This window comes from Cupressus sempervirens, chromosome 6 (genome assembly GCF_028749045.1).
Source record: "Cupressus sempervirens isolate cs-2001-9-10 chromosome 6, ASM2874904v1, whole genome shotgun sequence".
Lineage (NCBI taxonomy): Eukaryota > Viridiplantae > Streptophyta > Pinopsida > Cupressales > Cupressaceae > Cupressus > Cupressus sempervirens.
Genome location: NC_143123.1, coordinates 24294370 through 24315625, shown reverse-complemented (window position 1 = coordinate 24315625; position 21256 = coordinate 24294370). Strand labels below are relative to the sequence as shown.

At 32.6% G+C, this 21256-nt stretch overlaps 1 pseudogene; it reads left to right on the top strand.

Annotated features, from left to right (window-relative positions):
- Positions 1-6052: 6052 nt before the first annotated feature.
- LOC149550892 (protein CTR9 homolog pseudogene) lies at positions 6053-13141 on the top strand (annotated as a pseudogene).
- The last annotated feature ends 8115 nt before the right edge of the window (positions 13142-21256 follow it).

Below are 21256 nucleotides of genomic sequence, written 5' to 3'. Positions count from 1 at the left end.
TCATTCTCATTTTATCAAATTGTCCTCTAAGGCTTTCATCTTTGGCTCTAAATTCTTACATTACCATCTCCTCCATAGATATATTTAAGTTTGTTCCACATTTTAAATGCAATTTTTCAATCTTTTACCTCATCAAATTTTGCATAAGTGAGAGCAGATACAATATCAATCATCATTATATTATAATTCTTCTTTCCAGCAATGTCTTCAACTAATAATGTTCCAGTGGGAGTCTTGTATTTAGCATCAAGATGCTTGCAACCTGAATCATTGATGGTAGCCAGATGTAATCTCATAAGTCCTTGCCATGATACAAAATTGTCTCTGTTCAACTTGGGAATCTCTCTTTTGTAAGAGATCCTGATCTTTAGCTTAGGTCCTTGAAACCTTTTCTACAAGAACCAAAAGCTCTAATACTAATTATTGGAAATATAAGAGGAGTAAATGTGAGGGGAGGGGTGAATCAATAACTACCAAAATAAATCCCATATCGCTTAGATGTCAGTGGATAAGTAAATACTGTAAAAGCTTGATAAACACATAGAATGTTGTAACTTGGTAGTAATTGGATTAGCTTGGTAAAATATTAACATATAAACCATTAGACATTATATGTGATTACCATTACTTTAACTTAGTTGCAAACACATAAAGAAAATAGCATGAATATATTTGACACCAGGATTTAATGTGGAAACTCAATTTGGGAAAAACCACCAATAGCATCTAGTTACTGATTTTCACTCTTCTAAAGTGTGAGCCTTGTTAGGAACCAACCCTGTTAAAAGTTATAAAACACATTGTTAGGTGTGACCCTATTAAAGGATTTAATCACCATGTTAGTAGTGGCCTAGTTAGAGGTCTTGAGAACAATTCAATGGAATTGCCACCTTGTTAGAGGATTTTCAAATAGTTGTTAAGCCAACTCTGTTGAGAGATTTAGATCACTACTAAAATGATTAGAGAGTAACAATGAGATGACCTGATTTGACTACAACCAATTTGTTGATTTCAGATCTCTATTTTGGCTTGTACTTGATCCTTCCTGATCGAATATAACTTTGTTGCACCACAAGGATATTTTGTTTATCCTTCAAATCCACTTCCTTTTCACATCAATAGATCTTCAATCACATCACCATAATTCACACATTCTCTAGCACTCTTTTCGCTTGCTCACTTTGAAATCACAACTTGACTTGATACTTATATCTTTCACTTTGTCAAGTCTGCTCAAATACAACTTACAATAATCAATATTCAACACCTTAGTTACTTGGATTCAATAGATAAATAATTTGAACTTAAGACAACCACTAGTAAATTTAGGGCTAAATTGCGACACGAAAAGGTCTCAATTTCGACAAGAGAAGGTCGTTAAAGCCACCAAAGTTGTCAAAAAAATTTGGTCAGTTTCCAGCCACATTCATTGCGAGTCGCAATTTTGACTTCATAAACGTGGACTTACTAACACAAATTTCGTTGATTTTTCTAGCCAACCTGAACTATTATTTTCTCATTTGTGAGCACAAGTCATCTCAATTCTGACGTAAACTTACCCAATTTTGCATCTGAATTCTGACCACAAACCCTTAGTTATCTACACTGGTGCCATACTCATGATGTAAAATTTGCCAGTTTGGTGTCACAATTGAGACGAAGATATGTCGCAATTGAGACCAAGACATGTCACAATTGAGATGCGCTGTCCCATTATTTTTTGAAAGCTTTTCTCTCATAGGAGCGTTCAAAACTGCACAAAACTTGATTATAAAGCGTAATTGCTTGATGCATGAGAGTCAAGGTATTATGCACATTTCTACCTCCACACCATTGTTTCGTTCGTCAAATGATTTATTTTATACAAAACAATGGGAAGGAGGAAGAAATGTGCACGATATCCTGTTTCCACCGAGCAATTATGCTTTACAACTCAAATTTTGTGGAGTTTAGAAGGCTCCTATGAGAGCAAAGCCTTTGCAATAATTGGCACATTGTCTAAATTTTGGTTCCTACAGGGAAGAATAAAATTAGGAAATAATTATTTATTAGGAATGAAAGCCAATAATTTCATCTATTTTTTAAACAGATAAATGTGACAAAAAAACTTACAGTCCCAATCACATCATCATAAGAGCGCATATATAACTATAACTATAACTGTCTAAAACCAACATAATTTACAAATATCCACAATTCAAATATTATCCCTTGATGTTTTCTTTAATAATGCTCCAATGCCTTAGGGCATTCAGTTAGAAACTTCAAAATTAATGCTATCAAGTTAGATGTCGTTTCATAGCACCAAGGATAAGGTCCATAATAAGATTCAATATCTCTTCATCCAAAAGATTTGTAGTTTTGATGAGTGAATCTAGAAAATCTCCACTCTCATCATCATTTCCATTTCTCCTTTGGTTTATAATAACTCTTAGAGTAGCATGAATTTTGGACCTTGACTATCATGAAACAAGAACATTCTAATCACAATCTAATCCAGAAATTTCAAAGTATTAGCATGGATTGTGGAAATCTAATAGATTTCACAAGAACATTCATTGTAACACTTGACTAACCTTGAAAATTGAAAAACATTGATAATTTAATGCATTTAAATCCACACCAAGCTTGCTAATTGAAAAACATTGATTTGACCTAATGCATTTAACACTCTAAAAAGAGCATTTGCACATTACCTTGAGAGCTTTTGTATAATCTATACTAGGGATGTTGAGAGGAAATGCAACTAGTCCATTCATGAATGTCATTAAATCGCTAAAAATTTGAGATGATTGCAGACGCCCTGGCATTAAACTTACTAGCTGCTTCAGCATTAGATTGAGTGTAAACTGCATTAAGCAACAAAGAATACCTTTCTTAAAATTTTAATATTAGAATTTAGAAATAAATAGAAATATTCCACTTAATATTAAAGGTTAAAATGCTTATAAATTATAATCTTAATATCATAATATAACTAGTAGTTTTTGAGAGAATTTTATTGATGCATGTTTTATTAGTAGTCATTCATAAAAATTCATCTCTTATGAGAATAAATGGTACATTTAGTGGACACATTATTCAGAAAGTTGATAGATTAGGTATTGGGTTTTTTTGGGGGAGATCACCAATCTAAATACAACTCCAATAAAAGCATGTGTAACTATAGAGTTCCTTAAGATTAAGCCCACTAATTACATATAGGTCTATAGATGTTGATAGTGGAAGGGGTTAGTCCATGTTTCAATAATCTTGCACTCCTTGTGTGAGGCCTTATTGGTACTAGGCAAGTAAAGACATTTGTGCTTGTGTATTGAGTGTACTGATAACAGTTGTTAGAAGAAAATGTATTGAATATTAGAAAAATATGTATTGTACAGACTTTTGAAATAATTATAGTGAACTATTGTTGAGACCTATAGTGGTCTTTTGTTGACATTAATAAAATTATCTTATCTTATCTTATCTTATCTATGTAATCACTTTTTTATTGAAACAAGATTAAGTAATTCTCCAATATAACTTGTGTGCCCACTAATTACATATAGATCCATATATGTTGATAATGGAAAGAGATAGCCCATGTTTCATTAATCTTGCACTCCTTGCTCACCTAATCTAATTGAAAGAGTTGTGAGGCTCTATTAAAACTATTGTTGAAACAACCTAAAGTAATTATCTAACATCACCTCTATGTGATCATTTTTTTATTAGAACAACAATATGTAATTCTCCAAGATAACTTCTAAATGACTATTTTTTAATCTTTGTACACATACAAATCATCCTACATTATTCCTCTAAATTCAATGTACCTATCGAACCTAAAGTAAGGTCAAGTTTATTTTCTAAGATAGTCAAATAATTGTTATATTCAAACATCACCCGATCAAAAACTCATTTTGATTAGTAAAAAAAAAGTGTATTCATCATATTTTCATGTGGTGGAGGTCAGGTTTACAATTGCTATTAATCCAGATGCTGTCTACGTAGGGCGTGGAAGAATTGGTATAAAATGTAGATAAGACCAACTGCCCCTAAAAGCGATGAATGAGATATTGTGAAATAAAGATAGTAGCATGTGTAGAATACTATTGAAATAGTTAGGAAAAATCTCAACAAGAACAACATTAATTGTCTATATTGTAATCTATGTTTGAAATAGTAAAATCTCAAGCATAGCTTGTTTATTTATTTCTTCGCCCAAGCTAAGGCATTGAAGTGTCTGATTTGGCCATTCCAAAGCTTGGTGAATCAATCATTTTTCTTGAACTCTAGTGTTGTTCATAATGTGGAAAATATTCAAGAGCATCAGTGACCTTTAAAGCACCTAATCAAATCAATGGGTTAGCAATTTTTTGATTTTCCATTCATACTCTCGCACAAATTCATATCATTGATCTTCTTTTGTTAAGGAATTGTGTTTTGGCTTCATTTTTCTCTTCCCCTGCAACCCACCAAATTTTGTTTTTCAATTCACTTCTACGAATGAAATGTACTCTATTTTGGTTTTCTTTTGTTAAGGAATTGTGTTTTAGCTTCATTTCCTCCTCCCCTACAACCCCACAAATTTTGTTCTTCAAATCACTTCGACCAATGAAATGGACTCTATTTTAGTTTTTTGTGTAAAGTCAGATACTTTTGGAAGGTATGAGAAATTGTTATCCAATTTATCTAATGTCTAGGATGCACCAATATACAATTAACTTTTATACACAAAATTTATACGTTGGGTGCTTCCTATTTCAATAAATGACCCACTCTTCCTACCCATCTCAAATATTATAATGTGAGCAAATGTCGAAAACTCACCTTGGTTGAGCGACTTGTCCACCCTTTTGATTCCCTCCACTGCTGAAAGAACTAAAATATATCAACAAATTAAGTGTTAGTGAAACTACTTGAACAAATGAAAGGGAAAAGTTGACAAATTTTGTACAATCTAAGGGATTTATTGTGAATTAAGTAGACTTCGAGATCATTTGATTTCTAACATATGATAATAGATCACACTATTGAAACATTGATATAAAAAGCATACAATATATTGAAAAATAACAACAAAAAGCATTACATATTGTAAAAACAATAATATGTACCAGAGATGCAAGGGGTGAGGATGCCATCTCCTATAACCATACACGTCCCCACAACAGCTAGTATTAACAAACATCTCTTGGCAAAGTTACTTTTTTCAAGATTTTCCTTTATCCTAATGGCTCTATTGGGTTGTCTACCTGCAACTTCAAGTGTATATGAGGAGAGTTTCCTATCTTCTTCCTAGTGACTGGGTATCATGCTGACATTTACATGGTGGAAAATCAAAGAATAAAGAGCAAATGTTCCACCTGCAAAAGAAACCATCCCTTTAAACTTAGAACGCATGTTTTCACATCAAAAAGATCAAACTTTGACCTAAAAACAAAGTGAAACTAGAGCTGTTATAATTTTACCATCTCCATTATCATTGGCCCACAATACAATGAAGATGTATTTGATGAGGGGCAAAAGAGTGAGAGAATATATGATCAAAGACAAAGCCCCAAGAACATCATCAAGATGTTTGATGCCATTAGGAAAAGTAATCACATACACATAAAGTGGTGATGTTCCTATGTCCCCATAAACCACACCAATACTCTAAAATGCCAATTGCACAACTGCAACCATGCTCAACATCTGAGAAACACCACAATCACAAACATCATCAAAAAATATCCAAAATCATGTTGCCCTAATGAATAATTTCCTTATGTGACAGCTGTGATGAGGAGATACCCATTCAGTAGCATATTCGGTGTTCTACCTGGTAACAACCATAATAACACTATTTAGTGGGAAAAGCTTCAAGACACAACTCTCTTCATCCAATCTCTGCTCCCTAAAATCTGTATTGAGCTACTCTTTGTATTCAGTGTTACTGAAGAAACTAATTCATTTTTGTATAGCTGCAAGTTATTTGATTCCATTAGTCCTTGTTCCAAAAACAATTTATCCATTAATAGGGTGGGGGATTTACTTATTGGGTTCTCTATCCCTTCTTCTTGTCATGATGAACAAATTCCATATCCCTGTTTTGGCTATTATTACCGTCTGGATTTTAGTGTTTGGAGCACTTCTTTTCATGGTGTTTCCTCTTTACAATGATGGAATAGTATGGGCAGAATCGGTGGCAGCCTATGCCTTCTTTTCTACTCCATTTTTATGGCATTCACTGGTGAAGCTGATGAAACATTTAGTCACATGCTTTGAAGACTACGCTTCATTATTCTTAAGATCTAATTACAAACAATCTCATCTTTCCAAACTGTCTTGAATGACAGAGCACAAGCCTGTTGACACCACAAAACTTTTAGTTCATCATATAGCATTCAGCTATCTTCTTTAACAAAATCCAAAGAGAATACAAACAAACTAATGAGCCGTGTCTATCTCAATTGAATAGCAAGTACTATAGTGAGTATTAGGAAACTGACCTTGCGAATAGCATCCAGTTCATAAAGTATTAGGAAAGTGACCTTGCTAATTAGTTTAACATAGATTGGTGAATAGAAAATTCATAATAAAAATCTGATTTTTTTCCACACTTGTTCAAACCAGATAATGAAACGACAAAAAATGAATTGTATACAAAGACCATATTGTAAGCTATCCAAGTTGAAAGTGAATAGATGATCTTTATCGGGTGATGTACCAAGTGGAGCAAGTATGTGAGACCTTGAAGATGAAGGGCTCCTATTTTGGGGCCAATATTTGGTGGTTTCGAGGTGCCTAGGGAGAACCTTTGATGCTAAGTATTAGTTATGTAGACTTTGGCAAATCTGGTGAGCTTTCTACAAGTTTGTACCTGCTATATCAATAGCCACTATGCCCTATTCCAGACCTTCAGTATTCTGATTGACATCAATTATAAGTGTGCATCCAGATGTTAGCTACAATTGATTGGGGTGGCTTTTAGTGTGTATCAGTCTAATTTGACATGTGTGATGGCAGTATCAACGTGTTATCAGCAACTTACATTATTTAGAAGAGGTGTAGTTCAGTGGGTAAATGTTCGGTCATTGTGGGAATGGTATTCTATGCTTTCTGTTAGGTTAATTTGTGTTGTTGTAGCAGTATGATTTTATAATCTGAATGTTGTATCAGTTTGTTTCAATAATGTTCTTGTTATTTTTCTATACTGTAATGCATCTCACTATAATGTCCCCTTTTTGACATGACATTCAATAATAAAAATAAAAAGTTAAAATATAAAAAATTAAAATAACATGTAATATAATTATAATTTAATTAAGTTTAGTGAATGATCAAAATGAATGCAATAAAGAGTTATGAGTATTGAAGGATTAAGATATAAAGGAGAGACCATTCTATGAGAAGAGAACATGAAGGAAGCAAACAATCATTTGGAAATAAATTATTATTCCATGAGGCAGCAATGAAGGGTGGCAACTCAATTCCTTTTGAAGGGTGGCAATTCTTTTATAAATAAAATATAAAGGGAAGATCAATAGAAATTCGCCATCAAATGCCATTTCATTCAACTAGATACAAAATCAGAAATCCATTCAAGAATCAATTTATGAAATCATTACACACCAATATATCAAATCAGCATTCATTCAATCATCACTATCAACATTTTTTAAATCATCAATCCTAAATCCATCAAAGTAAACCATTCAATTTTCCACCTATCATCAATTGGGAATCAAATATCAAAATAACCAAACAATCAGACCAACAAGCAAACAATCAATCACTTATACGGGCAAATATCAACTATTTGAGTATCAACCATTCTAGCATCCAATCATTTAAATATTTATAATTAAGATATCAATTGGTTAAGCATCCACCCATCAATCCTTCAAGAAATGATAATAAAGAGAAATCAGACAATTGACAATGATCTATCAAATACATCAAGATATTAGGTTTGAATTCTAGTAAGTACTTGCAAACTAGACAGGTTCTGGGACCATAGGGTAGGCTAAGGATTTGAGGCAATATTTATGATACATATTCCACAAAAATTAGCATAATTGGTATAAATACTAGGTCGTTACTATAGAGCGTAAAAATTGGTTGATTAGGACATTTACCAATTCCCGATTTGGGTACTCCATTTCAGTTTGTTTAAATTGTTTTGTCCAATGTAGGTTGATGCTTTTTAGTTTCAACGTTGAAACCCAAAGTGTCATATTTGGTAGGCATGTCTGTTCTTATAGCCTTAAATTCATTGACTATGATTTTAAGAGAAATCTATAGCGAGACTTATTTTTCAGATGCATGATGAGAAATGATTTCCACATTGAAAAGTTTTATGAGAATTCCTAGGTTCAACAGCTATGTCTTTTCTAGGGCTTATAGCATCTCTTCTTTTGAGCTTATGCAAGTGACAAAGTATGAGAAGGGTAGACTTTAGCAATGGCTATTGCTTTTTTTATTATTCCATTGTTTATTATTTTTCTTATCTCATATTTATGTTTATTTTACATTTTTTCATTTCCACATAAATTGTGGCATGAGGGGCCACACCTTTTTATATTGATTTAAGAAAAAAGATCACACATAAGGGTGCATCTATAGCTAACTACTTAACATCTAGAATCATATTAACAAAAAGGTTCATATTCATTCTCAAACACATTAAATTGTACATCAGCATAGCCACCAAGGCTAGCCTCCAAGAGCAATCTAGAAAATTTCCACTATTCAGAAGGGTGACAAGAATCATAGTCCATCTTGCAAAAATCATTTTCCAGACCGATACATAGGCTTTCTCAAGAGTATAGAGAATAGTCCAAGCTTCCATCTAATTTTTAGAATGAGTACTTAAGGAAGTAGAAAAGAAAAACTAAACAGGGCTTAAAGTTCCACTACTAGTACCACCCATTCTTGTTGGATGTGGATTACTCCTTGAAAACCCATCTATATTGATTTTGAGGAATCATTTGGGAGGGGAGATAGTAACCTAAATGGTTCACTTTCTTGACTTGCTGAACTCTGGGACCAAACCTATTTAGTGAAGAAAGAGAAAAGCATTGATCCAAGTGATTAGTAAAGTGGAGATCCAAATGAACAGTTGACTGAGATAGCTCTTGTTTCAACAGACCACCCTCTCATGAAATCTCATTCATATTATAATCTTGCATGATCTTATCATATCAAAGGTGACTATGAAATTGTTGGCCGCTACTAAATGGCATCAGTCAAGGAAAGCCAGAAGCCACAGGATTTTGTGTTGCCATACTTTGGGTTGGGACAGTTTAAATGAAATTGGGAGATCTTAAGAGTTCTCTCTCAAATTTTGAAAAGGTTCTAGAGGTTCACCCTGAGAACTGTGAGAGCTTGAAAGCTGTAGGCCATATATATGCTCAACAAGGGCAGTGAGAGAAGGCTTTGGAAATTCTAAGAAAGGCAACTCACATAGATCCACATGATGCTCATTCCTTTATTAAGATGGGTGAGTTATTGATATCATCAGACCCCAATGCAGCCTTAGATTCTCTTAACACAGCAAAGTCTCTTCTGAAGAAGAGCAGAGAAGATGTACCCATTGAATTGTTAAACAACATTGGGGTTCTTCATTTTGAGCATGATGAACTAGAGTTGGCTCAGCAAACTTTCATGGAGGCATTAGGAAATGGTGTTTGGGTTGAATTCATCAATAAAAGCCCTAGTATCAATTCTAAAGTTTTTCATGTGTGTTTAAAGGATATGGAATTCTTCCATCGACTAGAAGAAGAAGGTGTTTCACTTGAGTTGCGATGGGATAAAGTGACAACACTATTTAATTGAGTTTCTTTTTAAATACTATTTAAATATAATTTAAAATATGAATTTATCCATGAGAAATCCAATGAATAGGTGCTCCTGCATCATAGATGGAGATGCTAATGCAAGGTATGATGTTACTGACTTCCCTCTTAACGCCCTAGTCCACCAAATCATACATAAAACCATGGGACAAAAAAGAAAAAATGTTGGATTTAAAAGCTTTTCCGATCGGTTATTAGGAGTATGAATGAGGTTTGCATGTCAGATTCGAATGAAGCCCTAAGATTCATTCAAAGCCCCCACACCAATATCGGCATGGAGGCTTTGAGTAAAGCCCCTTGGGACATTCATTCAAAGATTTGGCTTCATTTGAAGCCCCTAAAATTTAGCTTCCCCACTTTCCATCTAATTTCTTCATTATGGAAAGTGGGAACCATTATTGTGGCCCTACCCAAGAACAAAATTTTATCACCTAATTTTACTTTTGTTGACTTCATGATCTTTCTATGAAGCAAATAAAATAATAACTAACATTTTCTATGTTTCAAACTTCTATGTTGACTAAAAAACACCTACTAAAATAACTTTATTTGACAAATTTCATTAAAAAATTATAACCTTTTTCAACCTAGACTTATATTAGACATTTTATAAGTTACACTAGATTAACATGTTTAAAAGTAACTACACATATCTAAATGTGTGCACTAGATAAGTGTGCGATAAAAATATATATGTATATTTCAATATATCTTGACATATGTTCATAATCACTCATATGAAAAGGAATGTATTCAAATATTTCAAGCTCATCTTTGTCATTTGGCTCCCCAAAAATGTGCATACAAGTAACAAAATATTATAGAAAGTCAAGTATTCAAACTATTTGCTAAATGTTACAAGAAAACGATAGATTGTTCATTGTTGAATATATAAAATATTTCATATACCACAAAATAACTATTTTATAAATGAAAACTTTCATACATGGGATGAAGCATTCTGGTTGTTTGAAAGTCTATTGCACATTGTGAGCTTGCATAAAAAATATCACAATAGTCCTTGAATGCTTGAATGTTCTTTTTTCACCTATAAGTAGTGGTGAATATAGAAATAATGAGACATTTTATTTAATCTACTATATGGATTTGAAGCAAACAAAATTATTATAGCAACTCAATGCAAAGGAAAATCAATATATTTAATTTAAAATAGTCTAAATGTGTTCATACAAAAACTATAAATGATTATCCCTATTTAATTGATCTTTATATATTCCTAGTTTTTCAGCTAATGACCAGCCAAATGAAGCCCATAAAGACAACAAGACACAATTTATATCCAAATTAGCATTTTAGAATATTATGAGTGAACCACTTTTCTTTCTCTGTAGCCTATTTTATCTTGGAAATAGGATACCAAATCATGTTGTTATCCTTGATTTATAATCTTATCCTAGTTGATATTTTCTAACAAAAAAATCAATAATCTATTTAGATAACTTGTCTTTTATAGTGTTAACCATTCTCCAAAAATACATAATTTTTTTCTAAAAATATCTTCGAACTCAATGGAAAGTTCATGATTCAACTATCTCTTGTCTCCTATTGAGGTATTTTGGGGATGATATAATAAATAATTCATTCCATCCTACATTGGTAATACTTCTTATTTAGTGAATACATCATTTCATCAAAAAGACTCTTTGTGTGGTGAACCTTTAGTATTTTACCTATACAGTAGATAGATCAGAAGCAACAACATATTTAAATAAACTAAATATCTCTAGAAACATATATGTATATATGTAATAATGTAAATCAAATCAATCTAGAATATTTTCAAGATATAAGTTAAATTCTCATGGATCATTTAGAAGTCATATGTCACAAAAATCTTCAAGTGGGTTACAATTTCTTATTTTTGAAAAATAAATCAAATATTGAATAAATTTGAACCTAAGATTTATTTAAAATAATTTTAAGATATATATTCAATAAAAAAATAAAAAATAATAGAACTATATCATTGAACATAAGAGGAACAAAATTTCATCACTTGATTTTCCTTTTGTTGACTTCAAAATCTTTCTATGAAACAAATAAAAAATAAATAACATTTTCTATGTTTCAAACTTCTATATTGACTACAAAACATCTTCTCAAATAACTTTATTTGGTGAATTCAATTTAAAAGATTAGAACCATTTTCAACATAAACTTATACTAGATTTTCAACAATTTCCAAACTTCTATTTTGACTACAAAAGATCTCTTGGAATATAGATCATCCATTGTTGAATATGTAAAATATTTCATATACCATACTATTTAATCTTGCCAGGCTATTTGAACAGCTACATGACACTGAAAAACAAAATCTTTTGTACAGGCTAATATTGTTCAAGTTTCTTGATTATGTGGATGCATATCTACGACTTGCAGCCATGGTCCAGGCTTGAAATGAGATCCAACTAAGCCTAGAATTGATTGGGGAGGCACTTAAGGTGGATAAAACCTCAGTAAATGTGATTACCATGCTTGGCAACCTGGAACTGAAAATAGATGACTGGCTTAAAGCAAAAGAAACAATTAAAACTACACAAAATGTATCAGATGGTAAGGATGATTATGCTGACATTTCTCTTGGAAACTGGAATTATTTTTTAGCTTCACGCAATGAGAAGAAGGATCCAGATGCGGAGGGAATACATCTTGATAAAGCTAGGGAACTGTATTGTAAAGTGTTGGCTCAAAGACTTGGAAATGTCTATGTTGCAAATGGGGTAGGCATTGTGCTAGCTGAAAGGGGTCATTTTGATATTGCAAAGGAAATTTTCACACAGGTTCAAGAAGCTGCAGTAGGAAAAATCTTTGTTCAGATGCCTGATGTGTGGGTAAATCTAGCACATGTTTACTTTGCACAAGGACAGTTTGGGCTTGCAGTGAAAATGTATCAAAATTGTTTGAGGAAATTCTATTTTGGCACTGACACCCAAATTTTATTATATTTAGCTCGATCACATTATGAAGCAAAACAGTGGCAAGATTTTAAAAGAAAATTATTAAGAGTAGTACATTTGGCACCCTCAAATTACATGTTACGCTTTGATGTTGGTGTTGACATGCAGAAGTTTTCAACTTCAACACTTCAAAAGAAAAAATGTACTGCTGATGAGGTTCATCAAGCAATATCTGAATTAAAGAATGCACTCCGTGTGTTTAGCCAACTATCAGTAGTGCCAAGCCCTCATTCACATGGTAGGTTTCAAGGATTAATACAGGCCGCCCATGTTGCAGCCCTATACGATTGCTTTCACAACCTGCCATCTCTATGCATTTTTCTATATGTATGTTAATTTGATTTAAGGAACTGTCAGGCTATGTAATTGTATGATTTGATCATGAGAAAAACTTTGTGGAATAATGAAATATGATACAAGAAACAAGGAATATGCACTATGTTTCAATGAATTTTTAAAAATGTCAAGGTTGATTTTGCAAGATGAGCATCATAGAACTTTACAAAATTATGAAGACAAGGCAGATTTTGTGTTGCTAAACAAGAAAGCATATTTCTAACTAAAGTATTGACATAAAAATTTTAGTAACTATCCTAGAAAGTAATCTTGACAAAGAGAGCATATTCTTAAAGTAGTGGCTTGGTAGAAATCCATTAAAAGTGTCCATTAAAAAACACAATACAGCCTGAATATGTCAGTATATGGCAGAGAGTTTTACATGGCATTCTTGGGATAAATAGAATAGTAGTCAAGCCCTATTCAAGAATGAAAAAGCTTGTTATTTTCCAAGGAGAGGACTTCTATCAAGGAAAATCATTAAATGTGGAGTGCACTTTGTAACAAACACAAAAGATTGCATGAAAGTTGTGAAAGGGGTGCAGAAGATGCTCACTTTTTCCTTGCAGAGTAACAAGTAGTTGGTTTTGTTGTTTCTATTAGTGTGAATTATGCAAAGTAGCCAATTATGTTTGATGAGAAACTTAGTGTCAATTCAAATGACATCCATTTCAAAGGAAGAAGACCTGATAAAGATAAGGCTCTTCAAGCCTTAAGGAGATCAAAAGCGTTCAAAATTCTAGAACCCTACACAGTCGAGAGAAGACAGAGTGTGTAGAGTTTCCCCTAATAGTTGATATCATGAACATAATCCAAATAGGTAGTTTGTGGAAAGTTGCATAGTATGAGTGAAGAATCTAATGAGATGATACACTGCATATCATAAAAAGTGGAAACAAAACCCCAAAAAAAAACTTTAAAATACCATGTGATCGGAGCATAAAGGAGCTGGCAAGAACAAGAGCTAAAACAAAAGGGTGATGACATTCAAGAAAGCACAAATGGAAGTCTACAATCATAGCAATAAGTCGCAACAAAGTTTTATTACAATATTCTACAATCAAACGCACCCATCAATGATCTGTAGCAGATGTGCCCTTGTGCCCTTTTCGATGGAGATCGGACGTTTTTGCTTCCCTCACGCCAATGTTGATGGAGACCAGACTTGCAGCTTCGCCAAATGAAATCTGAATTACATTTTTGCCCTTTTTTTTTGTTTTATGCTGTCGTGTGTGTCGTAATTCTGACAAAATTAATTTGTCGCAATTGTGACCAACACGGGCATGTTATTAAAACAAAAAAAAAAATTTCTTTATAACGCGACCAACCAACCCATTTAAAAAACTTGGTCACAATTTTTGGTCGTGATTTAGGGTGAAATGCACTAGTGAACAAAATTAAAAAATCCTTCATTATCCGACCCTACTCAGTAGAAACTAACTTTGAAATGATTTCCTTCATTAACCACCTAAAGCTTGGTTAATGCTACAAACTTACAAAAATCCTTTTGCAATCGAGTAATCTCGGTTAGCACTGGTTCCATCCAAATTTCCTTTGATGCCTGAGTGAACTCAGTAGACACTACCTTCTAAACTAGGAAAACATAGGAACACTTAGTAGACACTAAGAATTATCTTCACTACCCAAGTGAGCTCGACATATACTGATTGATAAAGATTATGTTATTTTTGTAACATCAAAGACAACACACAATTAATCAATTATATCCAACAGATGTGTACTCCAGGTAACAACTTGACTTTAGAAGGTGTAATTGGTATACTTTTTTCTTTTGAGATGTCTAATTCTAATAACAACACACCTACTACTATTGAATATGCTTTTAAGTCACAATTGGTTCTTAGCAAAAGAAAGGGCAAACATGTGAAGAGTGACAGTGACACTTCTAATGATGATCTTGAAGAACTTGAAGCAATTATTGAAAAAATATTTTGAAGAGGTAGAGGTAAATACAAAGGTAAATTACCCATATAAAAAAATTCATGTAACAAGGTTGGTCATATAGCTACAAGATGTCCTGATGGAGAAGATAAGGATAAGAGAAAGGAAAGAAAGTACAAAGGAAGAAGAGATGATCGAGAATACAAGAAGAACAAGGATGCAAAAAGGTAAGAAAATTTTTTATATTGTTGAAGAAGAAACTAACATTGAACCTAAAAATAATGATGATGAAGTTGTCTATGTTGCTATCAAGGAAGAGTATGATGAAGATGAGAAACTACTTTAATTTCATATGTGAACAAAAGTGACAGATGAATAATTGATAGTGGATGCTCTAACCATATGATTGGTGATAAAAATAAATTTGAGGACATTAGACAATACAAAGATGGCTATGTTAAATTCGGTAATGATACTCCATGTGTTGTAAAAAGTAAACGTACAATTCAATTGACTGACAAAATCAAGTGTGGCAATGTTTACTAGGAGGAAGGACTTGCCTATAATTTGTTGAGTGTTTCATAGTTTAAAAAAGAGGGTAAAATTTTGAATTCCATCACAGTAAGGCCAAGATATATGATGTTGATGGTAAGCTGATTGGAAGTGGTGATCAAACAAGAGGTAACTTGTTCTATCTAGCTTTATCTAATAAGACATGTTTGTTTGCACAAGGAGATGTTTGGTTATGGAACAAAAGGTTATGTCATGTAAATTTTGACAATTTGGTAATAATTGGTAAAATGAAGAAAGTAAGAGGGTTGCAAAATCTAAAGAAGCCTAACAATGCTATATGTAAACAATGTCAATTGGAAAAAATGACAAAGTGTAGTTTCAAGAGAAAAACATACACATCTAGTGATAATTTAGAATTGGTTCAAACTAACCTTTGTAGACCTATTTATGTTCAAATTTATTTTGGACATAAGTATTTCATTCTATTTGTTGATGACTATTCTAAGATAATGACTGTGATGTTTCTCAAAGCTAAATCTAATGTTTTTCAGTTATTTAAGTGGTATTTGGCTAGAGTTGAAAAAAAATAGGGAATTTTTGGAAGTGTTTGAAATCTAACAGAGGTGGTGAATTTATTTCCAATGATTTCAATACATTCTACAATGATAGAGCAATTAAAAGAAAGATGTTAGTACCAAGGACCCCTCCTTGGAATGGGATAGCTAAAAGGAGAAACAAATCAATAATGGACTATGCAAGAACATTGATGATGGAGAAGTATGTATCTTAGAAGTATTACAGAGAAGCTATCAATACTGTTGTCTATACCTTAAAAAGAGTATAAGTCAAGAAAAGTACAAATACTACACCTTGAGCTATAGTATGTATATGTTCCTAATGTGAAATATTTTAAAATATTTGGAACCAAATTCTATGTATTCAAAGATAATGGGAATAGAAAAATTGTTGCAAAGAGAGATGAAGGCATATTCCTAGGATATTCCACCAAAAGTAAAGCTTACAAGTGTTTAAACTCTAACAATAAAAAAGTTGTGAAAAGTGAAAATGTGAAAGTTGATGGATTTGTAGAAAGAAATGATGTTGAATGTAAAAAAGAACCTAAATATTGCAATACATTCATATATGTGGATGATGGTTCTCCTAGCACTCCAACTGAACAATGAAACCAAGCTACAATTTCCCAAAAAATAGGGAATGAAGAAGTACAACAATAGATTATCGAGCAACAGATAGTGGGTGAAGAGAAACAAGAAGAGATATTGAGCTTGAGATTATGTTTTAGGATGAACCTATTGAAGAATAAAGAAGGACACCACCAATGTTAACCAAGTATGTAAGATATCATAAACTTGAACAAATCATTGGAGATGCAGAATCTAGTGTTTTGACAAGAAAGAGACTCAGAAATGATACATGCTTACTTTATGAATTTGAGCCCAAATCAGTAAAGGATACTTTATACAATGAAGATTGGGTCCAGGCAATGAATGAAGAAATTGAATAAATTGAGAAGAATAACACTTGGACCCTAGTATCTAGACCAAAGGACAAAAATGTAATTGGAACAAAATGGGTTTTTAGGAATAAGCTATGTGAAAAAGGTGAAGTTACAAGGAAAAAGAAAAGATTAGTTTTCAAAGGATATGTTCAAGAAGAAGGAGTTGACTATGGAGAAACTTTTTCTCCTATAACAAGACTAGAAGGAGTTAGGACTCTACTTGCATATTCAATATATAAAAACTTTAAGGTATATTAGATGGATGTCAAATCTACATATACTTGAGGAAGAAGTGTACATAGAACAACATGAAGGATTTTTGGACCCAGACAAGAATAATATGGTATATAAATTGAACAAGGCTCTATATGGATTAAAGCATGCCCCAAGAGCATGGTATGAAAGACTATGCAATTATTCAATGAAGATTGTTTTTGAAAGGAAAAAAGGATAAAAATAATCTATACTTGAAGACTGGTAAGAACAATGAAGTACTGCTATCTAAAATTTTTGTTGATGACATTATATTTGGAGGAAAAGAAGCATTATAGAAATCATTTTTTGATGAAATGAAGAAGGAATTTGAAATTTCAATGTTTGGAGAAATCAAATTATTTTTTGGTTTGTGAGTATATCAAATGAAGTTTGGTATTTTCATTAATCAGCCCAAATATATCAAGGAGATAATAAAAACCTTTGGAATGGAAGAATCAAGACCAGTGAGCACACCTATTTCTATAGAACAAAAGAACATTCTTTCAACTTAGCTAATGTTATCCTAGCTTCTAAACAACAAGAGACTACAAAAATGAATGATTCAAAAAAAACTCAATCTCATGAAAACCTAAGTTCGCACACCCCCCTAAGACTAAACTTAGTTTCACTTTTTTGGGTAATTCAAGTGATGTGATCTTAAAAACATTTATTGATAACAAGATCAATGCTTAACCATATTATTTGAGACCCTATGACCCTATTGTTAAGCCTTCATGGTGGAGGTGTGATCACTTTTTCAACCACCTTCATTTGGAACAAAAATAGCTATAGGTTGAATCTCATCTTTTGAATCACTAGCTATAGGGGGTTCTTCATCATAAATAGGAAGATTTTCATCAACACCATAGCCCAAGCTAGTTGTGTCTCTACTTATGTGACCATTAGTATGACTCATGGGTTGAGCAAGAGTGTGTTTATTATCATTCAAAGGCCCATGTCCAAGATAATCCATCTTTTTTAGAAACTAATAGCCTTTCACATAACTCTTAGGAGAAATGGGTGTAGTAAGTGTAACCTCATCAATTAGTTCTTCCTCTCTATACATCTAATCCCTAATAGCTTGGTCTTCCTTCTCATCTTCTAACGAGACTAAGGATTGGACAAATGTTTCATAGATGGTCTTCATGTTTTCATATGGTTTCCCATAAGACAATGGAGAAACTAGTAATGAAACAATATAATCTAAGATATATTCTCCCATACCAATGATCATCAATCTTAGCTTTTTCTCATAGTTGACAAGTTAGTTTCAAGCTTCATTGGTAGCTATGTTATTATAACTAGGGATTCAACAATAGTGAGAGAATTTATTGACATAGAATTATCCCTCGGAATCAGTAATTTAATACCATTAAAAAGGAACTTAACACATTGATGAAAATTTGATGGAACAACTTGAATATCATGTAATATCCAAGGTTTTCCAAGAAAAATGTTATATGGTAGTGAAATTTCAAGAACTTGGAATACTATATTTGTTTCCACGAGGCCAACTCAAATAGGTAGCACAATGAGACCATTAGAGGAATGTTCAACTTCATCATTATCTTTGATTGTAATCTTGCATCTAGAGTGAATAGAAAATTTAGAGAGACCCAAGTGTTGAAAATCATTGAAAGAAATAATTTTTGACCCTACACCATTGTCTATCAACACTTGTCTAACTCATGTACGATAGATTTGGACTAGACAATGTGCAATGAATGGTTATGGGGGTGGCTAAGCACCTTATCATCTTCTTCATAAAATGTTAGGTAATGTGGAACATAGATGTGATTAAACATAGCTTGGAACTTATCTACGTAAATATTTTCAATTGGTTTACAAGGTTATAGGTGGACTTAGCAGTGGTAGCCATTTACTTAGATAAGGACAACCCCACTTGTTTATCATTGGCTTGTTTGGGATAAATACAACCTTAAGGTCAACTTTGGATTGACCCCTAGTAACAACATTTAGACTTTCACTACAAGAGGAAGAGGAATCCACAACCCTAATAGAAACCATAGGTCTATTGCCATCACAACATAGGGAAAAATCAAGAGTTTGCAAGATCACTTTAGACCTTTCATCATTTGTATCATAGTTAGGTTCCTTGTCAAATTTAGGCCCCATCATGTAAATACTTTTGTCATCAACGGGTTCAAGCATGTGTATAACATTGTCAACATTTGTGTATGTGTAGTTGATCTTGTTAGAATATATAGTCCATTGATATAACTAAGAGGGGGGTGAATCAATTATCCAACTATTTTCACAATTATCAACCTTAAAAACTTAACCATGTGATAAATATAAACTAAAACCACAAAAAGATACCCATATACAATAACACCAAATATGCGAACTAGGGAAACCCTTGATCAGAGGGAAAACCTTGGTGGGGATGGTGCCCAGAAGATGATGTATTAATATAAATATTCCTTGTTAGACGATGGACCCTATTAGGAGTCTATAAAAATATTCAATAGATATTAGTCCATGTTAGGAGACTTTGAATCCCTATTAGAAGATTCCAACCATCTTAGGAGTTGTACCAACCCTATTAGGAGTTGTGGAAGACAATTGGACCAACTTCCCAAACAACTTCAAGGGAAAGACCAATGAATCCACTGCCCAAATGATCTTTGTACTATTCCTTGCAGAAAAATATAAATGAAATGTACTTCCTTCCTCTTTTCTATCCTATCAACTAGGCCTCTACTCATTTTCATCTTGTAACTAGATCACAAAATTTGCAACCAATAATCCCTCAAATCACTTACACACATTTAGTAAGCACTCGGCTCCATTTCACACTTTGCAATTCATAAAATAATCATGACACATTAAAAACAATTCCTTTATACCATATCTTCAAAATAATTTCATGAGTTGACCTTGAGGCTTTCCCATTTAATTATAATAAGATAATTAACTAATTATAATTACAATAGCATTGTTAGCTTACAGTCTATACAAAACATCATGCGTGTGATACTAGGGCTTGCACACTCATGACATCATCAATAGACTTTCCTCTATCACTACCTAACTATAGATCTTCTCATTACATCTCAGATGTAAGATAGTAAACAAACATTAGGAACTACTTTCCCAATATTTTGTCTCTGAACTACTCTCTTTAAATTAGGTACATATTTTGTATGTCTTCAACTTAGACTCTGCACACTTGACCACATCATCAGGGCATAGTGTAGAACATATCCATTACTGTAGATCACCAGGCAATCAAACGATTGTCCATACCATTAATATCTATATTTTCTTCTTAGCTATTATTTATAGAAACCATGATATGTTGACATCTATTAGCAAATAGATTTGTCCTTCTAAAATTAAATACAAAGAATGACTCACAATTCCTAAATAGAAAAACAACTGCCACTAATAGTTGGAAATACTATCATGAGATAGATAGCTTTCCTCTAAATTGAGAGTTATAGCTCCCTCTTAGAAAGATATTCAAAGAATTTAAATAATTGGTTATGTATTTTACCGAAAGACATAAAGGCTTTCTAGCATTTACCCATCACTATGGGAGAAATGTGATTATAAGATTTATAAACTGGATAATGAGGAAAGAAAAATAAACAAATAGCCACAAGATCATCACAAGGGAAGCGCAAAGAAACATTATTTTATTATGCAGACTATGAATGATAATGTAGAGCTGCACCTAAAGCATGAAAGAAGTGACTATATAATCATTTTCAATCCAACAAAACCATGTTCAAACTTTAGAATTTGATATATGAAACTCTCTTTTATTTTAGATGCATAACAAAATAATAACAATATCATTTTATCTCTATAGTTATAGTCAAGTTGCAAAAAAATAAAAATAACTTCTATTTCTTCTCCTTGTTACAATCATTGCTAATAAAATGTATTCTCCCACTCCC